The 18,326-nt window shown below is 50.9% G+C and overlaps 1 long non-coding RNA gene across 1 annotated transcript; it reads left to right on the top strand.

Moving 5' to 3' along the window:
• The first annotated feature begins 297 nt into the window (after window positions 1-297).
• Window positions 298-10,687, top strand: LOC147649726 (uncharacterized). The gene is made up of 4 exons (XR_015278216.1): window positions 298-526; window positions 3,108-3,196; window positions 3,285-3,424; window positions 3,535-10,687. It is a non-coding gene; the product is annotated as an uncharacterized LOC147649726 (long non-coding RNA).
• The last annotated feature ends 7,639 nt before the right edge of the window (window positions 10,688-18,326 follow it).

Raw genomic sequence — 18,326 nt, 5'->3', positions numbered from 1 at the left:
CAGCCCAGTCTGGCACCTCCCAGCTCCTCAGAAAAAGCAATTTGGGCATCTGGGTGTGCAGGGTGCTTGGCCCCTTGGTGTTCCCATGGCTGTGACAGTCTGGCGAGGGCTGTGCTAAGTTTATCCCTGTCTGAGCCGCCTCGCTGCCTGGTCCTCCCCTCACATCCCCCTCGCTCCAGCCTTTTTTGTGAATCTCCTGTGCAGAGCCGGCTTCCAGCAGCTCAGGAAGGAGACAAGAGGTTTGAAAAATCACCCAAAAAAAGGGAGATGAGTCCTTGTTCAAGGCTCTGTCGCCCCACTTGAACGCTGGCAGGCCCCAGTTTGAGTTTGTGGTGATTCAGTGTCCACGCAGAGGGAGAGGGGCAGAAAGGAGCCAGGGGAGAGGAGCCAGCAGCCTTTTAGTCTGGGACCCACTTGGAAACACTCTCTAAAAGGCTGATAAATAATTAATCGTGGTTCTAAGCATGCTGCAGACACGGGGAACCTTTGCACGAGTGGCTGGAGGCCTCCCATCCACCGCGGCTCGGTAAGGCCTCATCCCATCCTTCATTAACTCCTCATGGACAACGAGCAGGATTTAACATAAAAAAGGATTGCCCAACCCTCTGAAAGAGCTGAGCTTTGATTTTCACCCTCAAGGTTATGTCCTGAGTGGGAGCAGAGGCAGGGAGGATGGAAAGGGTGGTCAAAGAGCTCCAAGCTGGAATCTGGAGCCTCCAATTCCCTCCCCAGGCGCCTGGGCAGCCAGGAAAAGCCAGGATATCTTTCCCAAATCAATTCTCCTTCTCTTAACTTTGTCTCCGTGGGGGGATCTGGTTCTGTCAGTACCAATAAATCCATCCTGTGCTGGGTGCTTTCCAGAGACACCTCCAGAGCCCAGGGCAGGGTACCCCTCTGTACACTGATTTTGCACTGCCCATCCCTGGGTGGGTTTGCACAGCTCCAGGGGATGGTCCTTGCTGGGAAAGGAGAGCTCAGGGCAGCTCCTTCCCAGAGAGCAAGACAACATTGATGATTTATTTCACTCTCTCTCTGAGGTAATTATGTACCTAGACAGTCTTAAATGTATATTTCTTTTCTCCAGCAGACCAGAACAGCCTCTTTGGTTCCAGTCTAGCAAATAAATATGTATTTACACACTTTATTAAGATGGGTATTACTTTCCCAAAAGACTGGCATAACTCTCCTGTGCTGGTGTTTTGTGGAAAACCTGTATTTGTACATTAGTTTGGAAGATTTATGACAAGTTAGATGGACCACAGCAGCCTTGGCCATGGCTGCAGCTCGAGGAGCAGCATGTGGAACATGTGGATTCCTTGGGATGTGCATCCCTAGGAGGAGGAGGAGGACATGTCCTTGCTGTGCTTTTAGCTGTTCTGGAAGTGTTAAAAAAATAAAAAAAAAAAAATAAAAAAAACCAGCATAAAAATGTCAGGCCAGCTCCAAAGCTGAGGTGAAACTTCAGGGAAAGGCCACCAGAAGTGTCACCAGCGTGTCAGGTTTGGCATTTGAGTGTTCTGGCTCAGTGGGATCCTCCTCATCCCTGCATCATCCCCCTCCATCCTCCAGGCTGCAGCTCCTGGTCAGGCTGCTCAGGCCCTCTCCATCCCTGATTCCAGAGGCTTTCACTCCTGGGTGTGCCACATTCATCCCCTCTCTCCCTGTGGTGGCTCATGGCAAAAGTGGATCGGTGCCCAGGGTTCCTGATTCCTGCTGTTTTCTCCTGGAAATGAGACAGAGGAACCACCCCAGCCCCAAGCTCCAGCAGGCAGGATGGGGAGGAGGGAGCTTTCCTGTCCCCCAGGGTGCTGGGAGGAGGGAAAATCACATTTCCCTGCTGTTTCACCCGTGGCTGGATTAACCCGAGGAAGCAGCAGTCTATAATATATTAATTCTTGTATAATTTCCTAAAGCTGCTTAAGCGAGCACCTCCGTGCATTTAACACGCATTAGGAGGTAATAGCAATTAATCTGGAAAATCAGCAGCAGCTCAGGCCTGCCCAGGGTGGGGCTGTTGTGGGCTGGGGGTGCAAATTCCAGAAGTGAGCCCTGTTCCTCCCTCCCCTCAGCCCAGCTCAGCAGAACATTCCATGTGGGGCTGATAGGAAGCAATGGCTGCTCCTGCTGGCTTTAAGGGAACTATCTAATCTCCTTTAAATTAAGCATATGATTGGGTTTTGGCTAGATTGGGTCCTTAGGCCTTAATCGCTTTATGCCCCACTTTCTCAATCTGCAAAATAGTAATTATCTCCTTCACGGGGCTAAATTAATTTCCCATATTTCACTGATGCTCGTTTTGGCAATGTGCAGGTTGCCATTCTCCCAGAGATTGCAATTTGCATGCTGCTCAGCAAATTCTGGATTATTTATCCATACACACATCACATACACAAATCCAAGCCTCAGGGGAAAATAAACCCAAACCTTAAAAGCCAAGATGGCCCAGACGGGATGTAAGCAATAACAGCAAGGATAACAAAAATGCAATTCAGGGATTCAAGGGATTTAGTGATTGGAGAATAGGCTGAGTTGCATTAAAAAAAAGAAAAAAAAAGGCAAGAAACTCAGCTGATTTAAGAAGTAATGAAAAGAATAATGAATATCAAACAGAATGGAAGAGCTTAATTAAGAATTAACTTTTTTTTCAAGTACAGCTTGGGAGAGCTGCTGGTGGTCAGCACAGAGGGCAAGGAAAGTAACTGAGACAGCGTTTTTAATCCCTTCATCAGTGTCAGGGGGAAAAGGAAAAGAAATTTGTGGGGGGAAAAGAAAAATCTGTCGTGACCAAGTCTCTGCTTTGCAGGACCTAAAGGGGTTTGGGGAGAAGCTAATAAATGCTACAGGGGGAAAACCAGAGAAAAGGAAATTCCTAAAAAACCCCCAGGGTTTCCCCTTTTCATTTCAGAATAACCCAGGGCTGGGTCCCTGGGCTGGGAGCAGCAGCAGGGTGGGACCAGGAGGAGATTTTGCTGCTGCACCTGCCACTTGCACGTTCCTTGTTTGTGGCAGGCTGTAAAGAAGCAGAGATTCCATCAGGGATGAGGCAGCGGTGCAGAAATGTTGGGCAGATTAAATCTTGTTTGGCTGTGTCTCTTTATCACTGATAGGGTTTGAAAGGCTCCAGCAGGATCAGTAATGTTCATTACGATAAAATCAAAGACCCTCTGTTTTCCAGCAGGATTCGCTCCTTGCAAAGGTAAATAAAGCCCCAAACCTTACTGGGTAAATTCTCCTGGGGAGCCACGAGGCTTTGACATCACAGTTTTCATTTTCTCCTGTCACAGTCTGAGGAAAAAAAGGGAAGGAAGGCAACAAGTGCTGAGCAGCACCCGCCTGGCTGAGCCTAATTCCGATGCACCGGCTCTGCTCAGCTCCTTGGGGAATGAAGGAATGAAAGGAAAGGAGGGAAAAGAAAAAAAGCCAGGTAATTGAAAGGAGTAATTCAATTTGGGAAGAATTATTCTCCTAATGATTTATGCCTTCATTAATGACTGATTGAACAAATGGTTGGGTTTTTTTTATTTTTCTCCGCAGGAACTGAGGTGCTGCTGGGGGTTATTGGGTGTCATTCACTTGTCTCCAGTTAAATCCTTCATGCTGCCTCTCCTCCTGCCCTTGGATTGATAGGATCTGGAAGCAGGAATTTTTATGGCAAACTTCCTTGGGTTCACAAAAATGGGACCAGGAGCTCCAAGGAATGAATGGAGTGATGAGACTGGGCAGGGAGGACACAGACACTGCAAAGTGACTTCCCAGTGCCCTGTGCCACCCCTGGAAGTGCTCCAGGCCACGTTGGACAGGGCTTGGAACAACCTGGGATAGAGGAAAATATCCCTGCCCATGGCAGAGGGTGGAACAAAATAAGCTTTAAGCTTCCAACCCAAAGAATTCTCTGATTCTGTGCTAATTCTTTTCCTCATTGGTATTAGAAACAAACCCCGATGATGCAGGCTCGGGCAGGTTCACAGGGGTCACATCCACAGGAGAATCTCCAGGTTGCAGCAGCCCTGGGGGCAGGAGGCTCCTGGGTTAGCAAAACCCCTTAAAATTCACGATCCATCCTCAGCACTGCCGGTGCTGCAGGCCAGCAGCACCCTGTGTCCTTCAATTAAACACCCACAGAAAGTTCACACGCTGCTAATTGGGCTCAGAACTGCTCCTTGCCCTAATTGGGGTTGCTCTGCTGGCAGAGGGGTGACCCAGCTCCAGAGTGCACCAAAATCACTTCGGGCCACGCAGGCTGAGGCTGCAGAAGGGAGGGCAGGAGCAGAATGGGGGGGACAAACCATTCCCCACAGCCTGAGAAACATTTTCAAAGCCTGAATTCAGCCTGGAGGGTGCTGTGCTCAGCTCTGGGAGGTGCAGAGGCTGCAGCAGATCCTTGCTGATGGGAGCTGGATCACCTGCAGGGATGAAGGTCGGAGCTGCTGTCACTCAGAGCTCTCCTCCGTTCAGCACAAGCCCTGGGGTGACCCTGCAGCTGTTGGATCCCAGCTCCATGCAGATGATGTGCAAACATATTTAAGGGTTTGTTTTGTTGTTGCTGTTGTCTATTTGCAGGAGCAATATCAATTTGCAAAGATGAGCTCAATTAACATAACTCATTACTTTTCCAAGTGGAGCTGATGACACCAACACCTCCTTCGTAGGGACCATCCAGGGGAACTGCTGGGCCCGTGTGTTTCTGTGTGGCTGCTGGGGTGATATAACAGCAAAGAGATTTTCTTCCCTCCTGTAAAATGGGAAAATTCCCTTTTGCTGAGCAGAGAAGGAGCTTGTGTGGGAGCAGAATAAAAATGTCTTTGGCAAACATATTATTTTTTGCCATAGACACAGGCTGGGGAACATCACTGCAGTCTGCACCCTCATGGCAAACACCACCTGCTTTTTTAGGAGAAGAAATACAGAAATTTTTCTACTGCTGTGGAAAAGTTGAAGCCATTTTGAAGGCTTTTAACCCAAACTTTTATTTTTTCAGGTTAAGCCCTTCTATTTTTGAAAATGAGAGAGACTGGGTTCATTTTATTGGTAGCACAGAATCACAGAAAGGGTAAGGTTGGAAGGGCAGTGGGGCCATCTGGTCCAACCTTGCTGCTCCAGCACCAATAATTAAAATTAACAGATGAAAGAGAAGACAGATGAGGACTGTTTTGGGATCAGGAGCAGAGTTGCCTCCTCTGAGCTGTCCTGTGCATCCCAAGGGCCCCACGGCATCTCTGTGTCCTGTCTGTTATCCCCAAAGATTTTTGGGGTGTGGGATGTCACTGTCACCCTGGAAGGATGGAGGGGGAGCCAGTGAACATCTCACTGTCCTCTGAGCTTCACTGTTCCTTTTATTACTGCTCCAAAAATATTTCTATGGGTGTTTTTTGGCTTTTCTTTTTTTTTTTTTTTGTCTTGAGTAAACAAATGGAAAGGAAAGCCATTGTGACTGCACATGCCAGTGGGGAGGGCACAGCCCCACCATGCCCAGGGGCTTTGCCCTCTCTCTGATTATCCTTTATTTGCTGCTTTTTGGCCCTCAGGTGGGTTTGGGATCCACGGCACGTGAGGAGGTGCCCTCCTGGCTCTTGCTTGGAGAAAAGGGCTTTTTTTGACAAATTTCAACGGCAGCAGGAGCAGGTCACCCTGCCAGAAGGATGCTGGGCACCAGCATATTTAGCCTGAGCACCTGGGGAGAGCAGGAAGGGGAGGGGATTGCTTCTCTGGGGTTCTGTGCCAGCCAAAATGAGCTGGGAGAGCTGTGAAGGGCTCGGGCACCTGCCTGGGCACTGCTCCTGCTGCAGGTCCGGGGGCGAGCTCTGATTAATGCAGGGAGCAGGGATGGAGCTCCTGCGGCTCCCTGGCAGCTCCTCAGCCCTGCTGGCTCCCAGAAAAACCCTTCAGAAATCTCCTCCTGCCCCTCTCCTGAGCCACAGCAGGGACACAGTTTGGTCATGCAGGGGGCAGTGCCCACCCCTGCCCCGGCCCTGCTGCAAACACCAGGGGCTGGGGATGGGAATTCCAGTTTAAACCATCCCCCCTCCCTTTCTCCCGCTCTCAGCAGAGCCTTGGAAATGTTTCTGCCCTTAACACTCTGTGTAATTATGGGCTGGCTGCCTGGGGACGCAGCCCTCGCTGGACTCCTCATTTTCCAGGCAGCGCTTCTTAAGCAGGGAAGGAGAGGCAGGAACTATCCAAGCCTGGTGGGAGCCTGAGTGGGAGCTCAGGGGGGATTTTTGGTGCCCTCCACCAGGCTGGAGCAGGGATGTGTGGGATGCTGCAGTGCTGGCCACCACAAAGTGTCCCCTGAGTGGCCGTGTGTGGTGGCACTGCCAGCGTCCAGCTTTTGTTGTGCTTTGCTGCCAGCACCGGTGAGAAGAAATGCCAGTGATTTGTGTCTTTGGGGATGAAGTTTCAAGTTTTGATGCACGAGCCAAATTAAAAGATTATTTTTCCTCTCCACAAACAAATCTCCTCTTCCCCTTGCTGCCAGCTCAGACATCTGCTCCTCTGCAAAGAGCTCGTGCCACCGAGAGATCCCCCTGCCGCGTGTCCCACCGTCCCTCGCCTGCTCTGCTTTGTGTCTTTTGGATTTTCTTTGCGTTCTGCTGGTCAGATTCCCTGCTCAGATGTGGTAGCAGTGCTGGGGGGGGTTGATTTTCTCAAATGCTGTTAACCTCTCGCTGTTATTTGTCTTAGCCCTCCCCATGTGCTGCAGATGCTGCTTTTGTCATGGGAGTGGGAATCCTGCAGGAGTTCCATCAAACACAGGAGAGGGGTGGGGGAATTTGGGGCTCTGGAGTGGTGCTGAGCAGCTCTGTGGGGTTTTAGATCAATGCCCAGAGCTTTTCCATCAGGGAAGAGCAGGGATGTGGGGAGGGCTGGGTTTGGTGGGCTTCGAGGGGCAGCCTGGAAAGGAGCAATCCCAGGGATTGCTGTGGGATTTCCATCCTCAGGAATTGATCCCTGAGCACCTGAACTGGTTTGTTCTGGTGTTTGGAGTTCCCATCCCAGCACCCTCTTACCCCACCCAACAGCAGCTCTAGGAGCCCCCGGGCTGATCCAGATCTGACAGCTTTTGGGGGTTTTTTAACCACTCATTTACCCTCTGGACACACTCTGGAAATGCAAAAGAGACTTTATCGTGCCCAGCTGGTCCCCTCTGGGGCTCCTGTCCCCTGCAGAACGGCCCCTGCTTTGGTGGCCCTGTGCCAGTGTCCCTGTCCTTTCAGGACTGGGCTGCATTTTGGGGTCCCCAGGTCTGTCTGATGGGGACAGGAGCATTCCCCTCCAGCTGGCTGCTCCTTCCTGGCCACACCAAAGAGCAGAACCTTGGCTTTGCTGCAAACTTCACATTTCTGTCAAAGGAGATGGTTCTGACCAGTGGGAAATGCAGCTTTATTTCAGTCCAAGTTTTACAGCTCCTCCTCAAGCCCTCAAAAACTCCCATAATTACTTATTCTCCCTTCCTGGGGTCTGTTTCCTCTTCCCAGAGAAGAAAACCAAGGTAAACTCTCCCAGCTGGGTGAGAACCCATCACTTTTTCGGGGAGCACTGTGTTGGTTCAGAGCTTGGATTGGATTGGATTTCCCAATGAGGGCCTGGTGCCCTCCCGCTGCCTCTCCTTCCCTCCCCGGGCAGATGGAAGGCAGCAGCTTTTTAATTATTAAAATTAGTGCATCCTTGAAATCACGTAGTCTGATTTTGGCTCTGCAAATCACTGCTTTCGTGAGAGAGGAGCAGTAATAAAATTAACCGGCAGAGAGGAATAAACAAGTGGCACAGATGTAAATATTATATAATCTGCATTTCCTAAAATATCTCTGGCTTGGCATCAGGAGTGGGATTCAGCAGAGAACCAAAGCAAGGATGCTGATGGAAAACAAACAATAATAGCAGGCAAATAGTAATTAATCATTCCTGAGATGGGGATTAATGTTTGCATGCAAACCTCCTGCCAAACACTCGAGGTGTTTTATGTCCCCCTGGACCTCCCTTGATGCAGGTGATGGTGGGAGAGGTGGGGAAACTGAGGCAGCTGCGAAGCCACCAGTTCTGGGCTTTTGGTGAAGGTGTTACTGCCAAAGTGAGCCCTTCCAGGTTTGTGTTCCAGGCTGGAGCAGATTTGTACCTGGTGCAAAGTGACCTGAGGCATTTTAAAGCGGCAGAGGTGGAGCCCAGCTCTGTTTGCTCCTGGGGAATCCCTTTGCCACACAGCTGCTGGAAAATATCCCACCCTGCTTTCCATTTTTGAGTTGCACCATAAGTATCTGGAGATCCCCTTTGGGATTTTGATGTTTTAATGGACAAATTAGTGCCAGGTCAGCTGCCCTGGCTGTGTCAGGTGGTGACTGCAGAGTACCAGCCCAGGCTGCCAGGGGCTGCTCCAGCCCTGGCACTGCTGTGCCCATTTATCAGCACATTTATTGCATTTATCAGCACGTTTATTGCATTTATCAGCACATTTATTGCATTTATCAGCACATTTATTGCAGTTACCCAGTGGTTGCTGCTCCCTGGGATTGCTCCTGGCCTGGGGAAGGGGCAGTGCTGGATGTGAGCATCGTGAGCATCCCAGAAAACACCTGCAGGAGCAGCACTCCGGGCAGCACCCTCCTCCAGGCTGAGCAAAAGGAATTCCTGCAGTTTCTGGGCTCTGGAAAAACACGGGGGACACTAAAAGTGACCCCCAGAGACCTGACAGAAGTCACTGCAGGGTCACGGCTGGGTGACACCTATAGCTTTTAAGGCACCCAGCTCTCCCTGGCTTTGCTCCCGTGCTTGGAAATCCTTGGCAGTGCTGGGTGCCAATCCCTCTGTAATGTCCCACGTTTGAAGTGACATTGGAGGGACACGTCCCATCTGGTGAGTCACAGGCTCCTGCTGGCACTCGGTACCCGCAGGGAGGGATGAGTAACCCACGCCGGGTGACACCGTGCAGACAAATGGAAATATTGCCTCGGAGTTCTCACCTCCCAGAGCCCCCAGAAGAACATTCATTTCCTTTCAGTCTGCAAACACTGCCAGCCTGGTGTTCCCTGGCTCAGGTGCTGATGGGGACGTGCTGCTGCTTCCCCCACCTCCTCCCACCCTTGTCCCCCTTGGAAAACTGGAATATAACATCTGGCTGTGATGCTCCCCCTTGGAAAAGTGTAACAACACCTGGTCTGCCCACTGGAAAAGCTGGAAAAACACCTGGCTGTGGTGTTCCCCCCTGGAAAAATGGGAATAACATCTGGCTCTGATGCTCCCCCTTGGAAAACCAGAATAATACCTGGTTGTGATGCTTCCTGCTTGAAAACCAGAACAACCCCTGGCTGAGATGCTCCCCCCTTGGAGAAGCAGAACAACCCCTGGCTGTGATGTTCACCCCTTGGGAAACCAGAACAACCCCTGGCTGTGATGTTCACCCCTTGGAGAAGCAGAACAACCCCTGGCTGTGATGTTCACCCCTTGGAGAAGCAGAACAACCCCTGGCTGTGATGTTCCCCCTCGGAAAACCAGAACAACCCCTGGCTGTGATGTTCCCCCCTCGGAGAAGCAGAACAACCCCTGGCTGTGATGTTCCCCCTTGGAGAGGCAGAACAACCCCTGGCTGTGATGTTCCCCCTTGGAGAAGCAGAACAACCCCTGGCTGTGATGTTCCCCCTTGGAGAGGCAGAACAACCCCTGGCTGTGATGTTCCCCCTTGGAAAACCAGAACAACCCCTGGCTGTGATGTTCCACCCTTGGAGAGGCAGAACAACCCCTGGCTGTGATGTTCCCCCTTGGGAAACCAGAACAACCCCTGGCTGTGATGTTCCCCCTCGGAAAACCAGAACAACCCCTGGCTGTGATGCTCAGCAGCTCCTTCCCCACTCCCCTGCCCGCAGGCAGTGCCGGCCACGCTGCCTGCGGCCAGGACAGGGATCGATATCCCGGGAGAGCAGCCCTGGCCCTCCTGCGTGAGAGGGATTCACAAGAGCTCGGATCAAAAGCCCTCCTCTAATCCGGGAGACAGCGGTCGATGGGAAATTAACTGAGCTTTGGGCGCGATGGCTCCGGCAGGAAGGGGCAGCGTGGGGGGATGAACCCATCCCCTCTCTGCGGCGGAATCAAACGGGGCCGCTCCCAGCTGCCTCCAGACCCTTTGATATTTGGCTTTTTTTGCTTTTCCATCGGCCTGCAGACATCCCCTGCTCCGGAAGAGCAGTGGGGGCAGCCCCCTCCACACTGCAGTTTGTGCTCCATCAGCTCCGTGGGGCAGGGAGGGACAGGGGGAAAGGGGATGTGGTGCTGGGATGTGATTCCAGCCCCTTCCCAGAGCTCCTTTTTCCTTGCTCTCATCATTTACAAGGTAAACTCTGGGATGCCAGGGCTGCTGGTGGCGCTGGTGGTGCTCAGGGCCAGCTCACAGGGGTGACACAGAGGTCCCATCAGTGTGGGACACCAGGAATGACCTCCACAGCCGAGGGACAGAGTTCCCAAAGCCCATCCCACACATCCCACACATCCCATCCCATGGGCAATATCCCAACCCAGAGGTGCAGCCAGGCGCGTGTGGGAAGGATTTAAACGTGGTTTTAATCCCGTGTGGGACAATCTCTGCACATCAAACAGGTGAAGGGCCGTGTTCCCCCAAGGCACGGCCTTCAGTGACAAGCTCTGAGCATCAGAGCGAGGGCAAATCAAAAGAATAAAGTACATGATTACAGACAGCAGAAAATCCTTTGCAAAATTGTTCCAATTGCCTTTGAAACTGCTGCCAGAGATGCTATTTCCCTTTGTGTTATTACTGTTTGGAAGGGGCGGGGGGGGGGAGAAGAAAAAGAAAATATCTGTATTCTCCCCAAAGCAGGTTGCTGCTGTACTTTTTGTAAATGCCTGCCATCTCATCAGCACCACATTAAACCAACATTTGGAATTCAAACCAACGATGCTTCGTGGATAAATGGAGCAGTAATGGCAGGAATTAGCAGGCAGGGCACAGGATTGAGGCAGGGATGATTTACGAGGCTCAGGCAGGAACAATCAAAGGCATCAGATCACTTCTTTGCTGCCCTGCGTGCACCTATTTGCATTTTATCCCTGACAGCTGGATTTTAAAGGGAACTTCTCGCCCGACTGGCAAAGAGATGCTGCTCTGTTTTTGCTTCCTAGCTGAAGGAAATCGTTAGGAAATGGGTGAGGAGGCTGGAATTTCTCCCTGCAGCTGGCGGGGTGTTGTGCCAGGTTTTTCCCCAGGAACAGCAGTGATGGGTTTGGGACAGCTCCTCTCAAGGGGAAAGGGCTGGAGATGTCCCCAGGCTCTCAAGGTGATGCAGTGGGAAGGAGCTGCTGGAAAAGTGGCTCTTCCTGAACCCCAGGGGTTCCTCTGAGTTATCCTGGGGATGCTGGGCTTGTTTCTGGGGCAGCACAGGGAGCTGGGAAGGGAGAAAAGCAGGAACGTGCTGGATTTCAGCTCCCCTAAAATGCTGCTGGTCCCTGGGTGTAAATCAGGTGAAAAATCTTCTGCTGGGTTTTCTGACAGGGAGCTGCTGTGTGCCAATCCTTCTCTGTGGGATGGGGACAGGGGAGATGCTCAGGGAGGGGAGGGATGGGAATAGAGGGGGTAAAACCAGAGCCCCAGGGGCTGGAGGCTGCTCCCTGCCATGGTGGATGGGGCCTCTGCAGCTCCTCACCTTTATTAACAGGGAAAAAGAAAAGCCCACCTTGCCCTGGTTAAAGAGAAATCCTGATTTAGGGTGGAATGACAGGGATTTCTCAGCTTTCCTTTCAGATCTGAGCATTTTGGAGTTCCATGGCCTGGTTTTGCCCAGCCCTTGCCTGACCTGTGCCTTCCTTTTCAGCCAATAACTGGTTTTTAAATGTGCCCTGACTGAACTCAGCCCGTCACAAACCTCTCTGCTCCCTCAGTTCATCAATAAGGGGGAAAATCTGTAGATTCTTTTAAGAGCACTTAAAGCTGTCTCTGCTCTGGCTGCTCAATGGCCTTTGTGAGAAAAATAAAATGAAATGAAATGAAAACTAGCAAAGCTTTCCCTTGCCAGGCTCCACAGGAGCTCGGTCCTGGTGTGGTCCCGCTGCTGCTGGAGGGACCCTCTGAGATAATTCTGATTTTGCTGAGTGCTGGTGGAGCTGATTTTGTCTCTGCCCTTGAAATTTGCCTCCTCCCTTGTCTGCCTGATTCTTTTCATACCCAAACTCTGCCCCTTGCCAGGCTCAGAACCGCTCCTGGGAGGGCTCTCCGACCCTGTCCTGCATTCAGCACAGCTTTCTCCTTCCACACCGGGGACATCTGGGGCGTTTGGAACACGTGGCACGTCCAGGAGCAGGATGTTTGTCACCTTGTGGGATGCAGGAGGGGCTGCCTTTGTTCAGCAGCCCCTCCACTGCCTCAAATTTCCTTTCCATGCGGGGGCAGGAGCCAATATTTGCTCTGCAGGCTCCCTCATGCTCCTGCATGCATTTCAGCCAGCTCTTCCCCTCACCTGCAAACAAGAGGGATGTCACTGCAGGCCCCGTTCTTTCCCTCTTCTGCCTCATTTCAACAGGCTGGAATTTAAACCAGCAGGCAGAATTTTGGCACTTGTCTCTCCTGCTGCTCCAGGGGCTGAAACAAAGCCACACCAACCAGCTCTGCTGCAACCACAGGATGCAGAAAACAGGGGAAAGTAACCAAATTGCCCAGGTGGGAATTTGTGTGCTTGTCATTGTCCCTTTCCTGGCTATTGGTGAGTAGGGATGGAGCTGAGAGGGGAGAGGAGCTTTTTGCTCTGCTCTCTGGACAAATGCTCCCATTTTGACCAGCACTGCCATTCCCCCCAAAAGTGGGAGGACTTCAACGTTCAAAATGTGGAGAGAATTTAAAATATCTTTTTTTTCCCCCTCCACAAAGTGAGAAAATTTGTTCTTTCACCTAAAACTCTCATCACTGGGATCCATCCTTATTCACAGGGACAAGGAAATTGATCTGATTTGTGTTCTGCAGGAGATGGAAACAGCAGCAGACACAGGAATGCTGCTGGAGGGTTCTCTCCTGGCTCTCACACGTGGGAGCAGGTGCCAGGAGGGACCTTGAGCACCAAAGCACAACTTGAGGTGGGTTATAGAGGAATTTCCCTGGGAATAACGAGGATGGAGGGGCTGGAATGGCAGCCTTTGTGTCTAATAAAGGGAAATTTATTCTGGAGGCTCCTGCAAAGTCAGACCATGACAATATCAATCTCACCTGGTGGCTTTCTGACCTGAATCTCTGAGTAGAAGGAAAAAATCTGTAGCTCCTTGTCCCAGTGTGGAAAGAAATGGAACAGGGACAGCAGGGAGAAAACAGGGTCAGGAAAATATGGGAATACAATCCCATGCTGATCCCATGGAATCATGGAATGGTTTGGGGTGGAAGTGTCAGGAAAATGAATCCACAAACACCAGAGGTTTATGTCCAAACAGGACACAGAGGAGTCCTTTTACTTTATTCAAATAAAGGGAGAGGCCATGGGCCATTCCCCTGGGGTCTCTCCCATTTTTGGAGGACTCAGCCTCCTTTTTGTCCCAATTTCCCAGCCATGTCCCTCTCTCTTTCCCCCTGGCTGAGGTACTTGAGAGGCACAGACTTCCCAGAGTGCCTGACACCTCACATTCCCCTCTAATGGAAAACCCTCCTCTCAACTTGAATTCTTACGGAATTTATGATTTTTCCCCCTTGTTTCTTCCATCTTTCAATATCCAGTTTAATTTCTCAGCAAACCTACAGTTTGTTTGTAAAGTCAAATATCTTTATTTTCCATTCATCAATCAGTGGAACCCTTCTCGTTGTTTCTTTGATCTCTCAGTGCTGGTTTTATCCACCAGCAGACCCACAGCTTGTTTGTAAAGACAAATCCCTCGTTCCTCTCAGTGGGATTTGGAGCTCATCCCATCCCACCCCTGCCATGGCAGGGACACCTCCCCCTGCCCCAGGCTGCTCTGTGCCCTGCCCAGCCTGGCCTTGGGCACTTCCAGGGATCCAGGGGCAGCCCCAGCTGCTCTGGGCACGCTGTGCCTCCCAGGGGAGGATTTCTCCCCAGGATTTTCCATCCCTGCATTTGGATGACCGAGAACTGCAAGGATGGAGTGACACAGGGCATTGCCCAGGCTGCCACACCCCCAACCCTGCAAGGTCGTATTTAGGATTATTTTTTTGTTGTTTCCCCCCTTTTCTGATACAAAACATTGACAGCACATGGGAGCCTGGTTAATTTGTGAGTGGAGCAGGAGACAAATTTATACTGTGCTGTTTCTCTGGGTATTTTAATACCATTTAAAAATCTATTTTCATGGCTGCTCAAGTGCCAAACTCTCCTTTCAGGTAAGTGCAGAGCTGGCTGGGTTTGCTGTTCCTGGGCTGTCCCTGCTCCCAGGCACTTTGTGGCTCCCTCAGCACCAACATTGGTCCCACACCTCAATTTGGGTGAGAAAAAACCAGACTTTGGCTCCAAGAGGCTTTTCCCAGAAAACAGAAGTAAAAGAGCAGGCGGCTCCATCAGAACCACAAACGTTTCATCAATTCCTGCTTAACTCTGCAAACCTTCCTCAGATAGAAACTTTGCAATTATTACCTGGATCAAGACAGCTTAATTAAGCAATTAGGATGTGCAGCTAAGAGCCTTGCAGAGCGAGCTGCCGTGCCTTCATTTCGGGGCTGCTCGTGCGTGCAGGAGAGTGATGGTCTGGGAAAAGACAATTTTTTTTCCCCTTTCCCTTCCCTCCAAACAGCACCACCATCAAATTAATGAGATGGGGCGCATTCCTAGGCACTGGTGGGAATTTTGCCTGGATCAGGATGCAGTAAATCACTGAGTAAAGCCCTGTCACCAGCCGTGCTCCAGCTGGAGCCAATGGATCCTTGGAGAGCCTGCTGAAGGCAGGATGGCTCCTCAAAGTCCCTCCTGTGGCTTCCACACAAGTAAACAAAGCAGGGAGGTGGCTCCAGGGAGTGATGTGCTGGACAGCCTCCAAAATCTCTGCAATCAGAGCTGCAGCTTTCCAGAGATTCCCAGGCAGCTCCAAACAGGGTCAGGAGGCACAGGACACATTCCTGGACTGCCTCACTTGCAGGCTCTGCCTGGGGGAGTTTTGGCAGCAGAAACACCCCTTTAGCACAGGGAAAGCTGCTGGGGAGGGAATGGCACAGGAAAATTCCCCAGCACGTCCTTGGTGAGCGTGGACACTGGATCTGTGACCCGCAGTTCCACGGGGCACGGCTCCTCTCCCACAGCTCTGGGAAAAGCCGGAATTTCAAAGGGAAAAAAACCCAACTGTGCCAGGTCTGTGAGCTCCTTAACCTCCCTCTGGGGTGACCTGCAAACAGCAGAGCTCCCTGGTGTCCCACGTGCTGCCATCCTCCCCTGCCCACGCGTGGCTTTGACAGCTCCCGGTGCTCGGCAGAGCCTGGGGCTGAGCTCAGGGAGAGGAACAGAGCAAGGACAGAGCTCAGTGATTTCTGACTTGGGTCATAAAATCTTTATGGGAAGCGAGGAGAACCCCTGGAGGCTTGAAATTGTACAATTCTGGTTCCAGGCTGTTGGGGCTGGAAATGAAATTCCCATTCTGCAGCCCCAGAGGTGCCAGGCCAGGCTGGCACCAGGCAAATCCCACCAGGAACACTGGGAGGGGGCAGCAGGGCCAGGAGCAAAGATGAAGGAAATGATGGGTTTGGGGCCCACAAGAAAAAATATTGTGCAAACTCTGAGAATCCAGGTGTTCCTCTAACATTTCCATTTAACAGCACGAGCCCTCCAGCACATCCATGAAATGTGGAGGCTCCAGGCTGGATCTTGGCCAGTCCTGGTGGTTTTCATTGCCTGGATGGGTTTGGAGGTTGTCCTTTGGGGTCTGATCCAATGAGAATCCTACTAAAGACAATTCCAAGCCAAGGAGAGGAGGAGAAGGATGGAAAAAGGTTTCCAATGGCAATGGGAATTTTTCTAAGGACAATTCCAAGCCAAGGAGATGAGGAGCAGGACAGGAAAGGGTTTCCATCCAAGAGTGCTGATTTAAACTGCTCCCTTTGGGGCTGTCCCTTTAAGGAAGCCTAAAATCATAATTAAAGTCTGCAGGCACAGACCACAGCTTCTCCTTAATATCTTTGGGTAATTAAAATTTGTCAGTGGGGGAGGATTAGCACAGCTTTTACACGGGATTTCAATTTAAACTTCTTCTGATCCCTCCAAGTTTCTGCCTATCATTTTTTTCAGCAAACTTTAATCTGACAAACTTTAATAGAGCTGCAAATGAGACCCAGGGAGGTCTGGCTCACCTGAGGCACTGCTGATGTGCTGGATCTGGGGGCCTGATGGAACAGCCTGGGCTGGGTGGGCCAAGGATCTATCCAGAAGCACAGAAATGTGGGAAAACTGATCCTGACTGGAATGAAAGCAGTGAAGATAAGGCTGACTTAGCTGAGGTTTCAAGCTAGAGGTGGCCAGACAGGGCTCTGTCACTTGCCCACCTTCAAATCATGCTCAGTGCCTGCTCCAGAGCTGAAGCAGGTTTGTGGAAGGGAGGAAAACAGCTGGACCTTCTAAAAGCTGATGGATTGGGACAGGAGGAAGGTTTTAAGCAGGGAAAAAACTCTTTATAGAGAGGCTTTAAGTAGAAAAGTCAGGATTTGAGCTCCATCTCGCTTGGGAAAAACCACAGCCCTTGTGCAGGGAAATTTGAGATAAAACACCAAGGTACCCACTGGAGACACAACAGCACAAACATTTATTTATCACTGAACATTCCAGCTGGAAATAAAACATCAGCTGTAATTTGTCCTGCTGAAAACACAGAAGTATTGTGGTTTTTATTTTTTTTTTTCATTCTCTGCTCCCCACTCTTTCCACCCAGCCACGAAAAGTGGGTGGAATTGCTGAGCCAAAATGTAATGGATGTACAGAAAGAGAGGAAGGCAAAGCCTGGGATTCCAATTTACTGCAGAGCCCGTGGGTGGGGGCTGTGATTGCCCACAAGGAAATTGCCAGGGATGCAGATATTTTGCAGAGCTCCTTATTTACCTTCTCCTTTACTTTGCAAGTAAATAAGAGATTCAATAAGAGTTGGCAATTTTCTCAGCCACAGCCTCTGAGCAGCTCTCTATTTTTGATGATGAGTAGTAATTCCAATGTTTCGCCTCAAAAAAAGCCCCGGCGCGCACACAAACCCTCCCAGCCTTCCACACTTTATATTTTCCTAATGGAAAGGGTTTACTTTAGTAAGGAATTACCCTTCATTTCTGGACAAAAACCCATTTGATTGCTTGAAAAAAAAACCCCCACATCGCTGCTGAGCCACAGTGATGGGTGGTTTTGTGTTGCTGAAATGCCCCAGGTTTTTTGGGGGGGGTCTTTTGGATATAAAATATAAAATTCAGATGATATCAATGGGTTGGGAAGCTGTGGAATATCCATCCTATTGGCATCTGCCTTCCTGACTGGGAATACCAGGTGCAATTTCCTGCAGAGGTGGCCCAGGGTGACAATCTGGAGTGAGGGAAGGTGGGGAGATGGGGGAGAAGGGGAACCCAGCCCTGGAGATTGTCCAGGAGAGGGTTGGGAAGTGTGGGTGACATTTCCACGGGACCAAAACCATTTAGAAAATCCCATTTCCAGCAGGTTTGGAAGCAGGACAGCACCACGGTGTATCAGCAAGGATTTATCCCACATTTTGAAGAGACCTCCAGGGAAATTCCAGTGGCTCTGTGGGAGAGAGGTGGGAGGGAAGGGCTGGGAGCTGGGACTGGTGCTCCCAGCAAAACCCAGCCTGGGCTCCAGGCTCCCAGCACAAAATGTTTGGCTTTGGAGGCAGCAGCTGAGGATTCCAGAGCCCATTCCTGACCACGGAATCACAGAATTCCAGACTGGTTTGGGTTGGAAGGGGCACTGAGGATCATCCAGTGCAGGGACACCTTTCCCTCTCCCAGGCTGCTCCAAGCCCCATCCAGCCTGGCCTGGAACATTCCAGGGATGAGTTTTCCAGGAGTTTCCTGCACTCTAGCAGACCCCAGGGGCTGCTATCAGCAATATTTGGGGACCACTTCTCCTCTGGCCCAGACAGAAAATGATTTTCCTTGAATCCAGTGGTGCTGGCAGATGAGCAAGGGAAGGCTGGAGCCAGCCTGGGCCATGCAGAGGTGGCTCCATGCCAAAGCTCCCGATAAAATCATGGAAAACTCCTGGGAAGGTGCCTCTCATCCCCTGAATTAGCTCCCTGCAGCTTCAAAAAAAGGCCCTGAATTAAGTAGACAGAGAAATGAGCACAGGACAATCTGGCTGTCACCCAACTTATCCAAATATTGCTATTTTTGGGCTCTGTTTGAGTTTCTCTGCTCCTCAGAGGCACAT

This window comes from Cyanistes caeruleus, chromosome 20, assembly GCF_971803275.1.
Source record: "Cyanistes caeruleus chromosome 20, bCyaCae1.hap1.1, whole genome shotgun sequence".
NCBI lineage: Eukaryota > Metazoa > Chordata > Aves > Passeriformes > Paridae > Cyanistes > Cyanistes caeruleus.
This window is presented reverse-complemented; position numbering and strand designations above follow the sequence as displayed.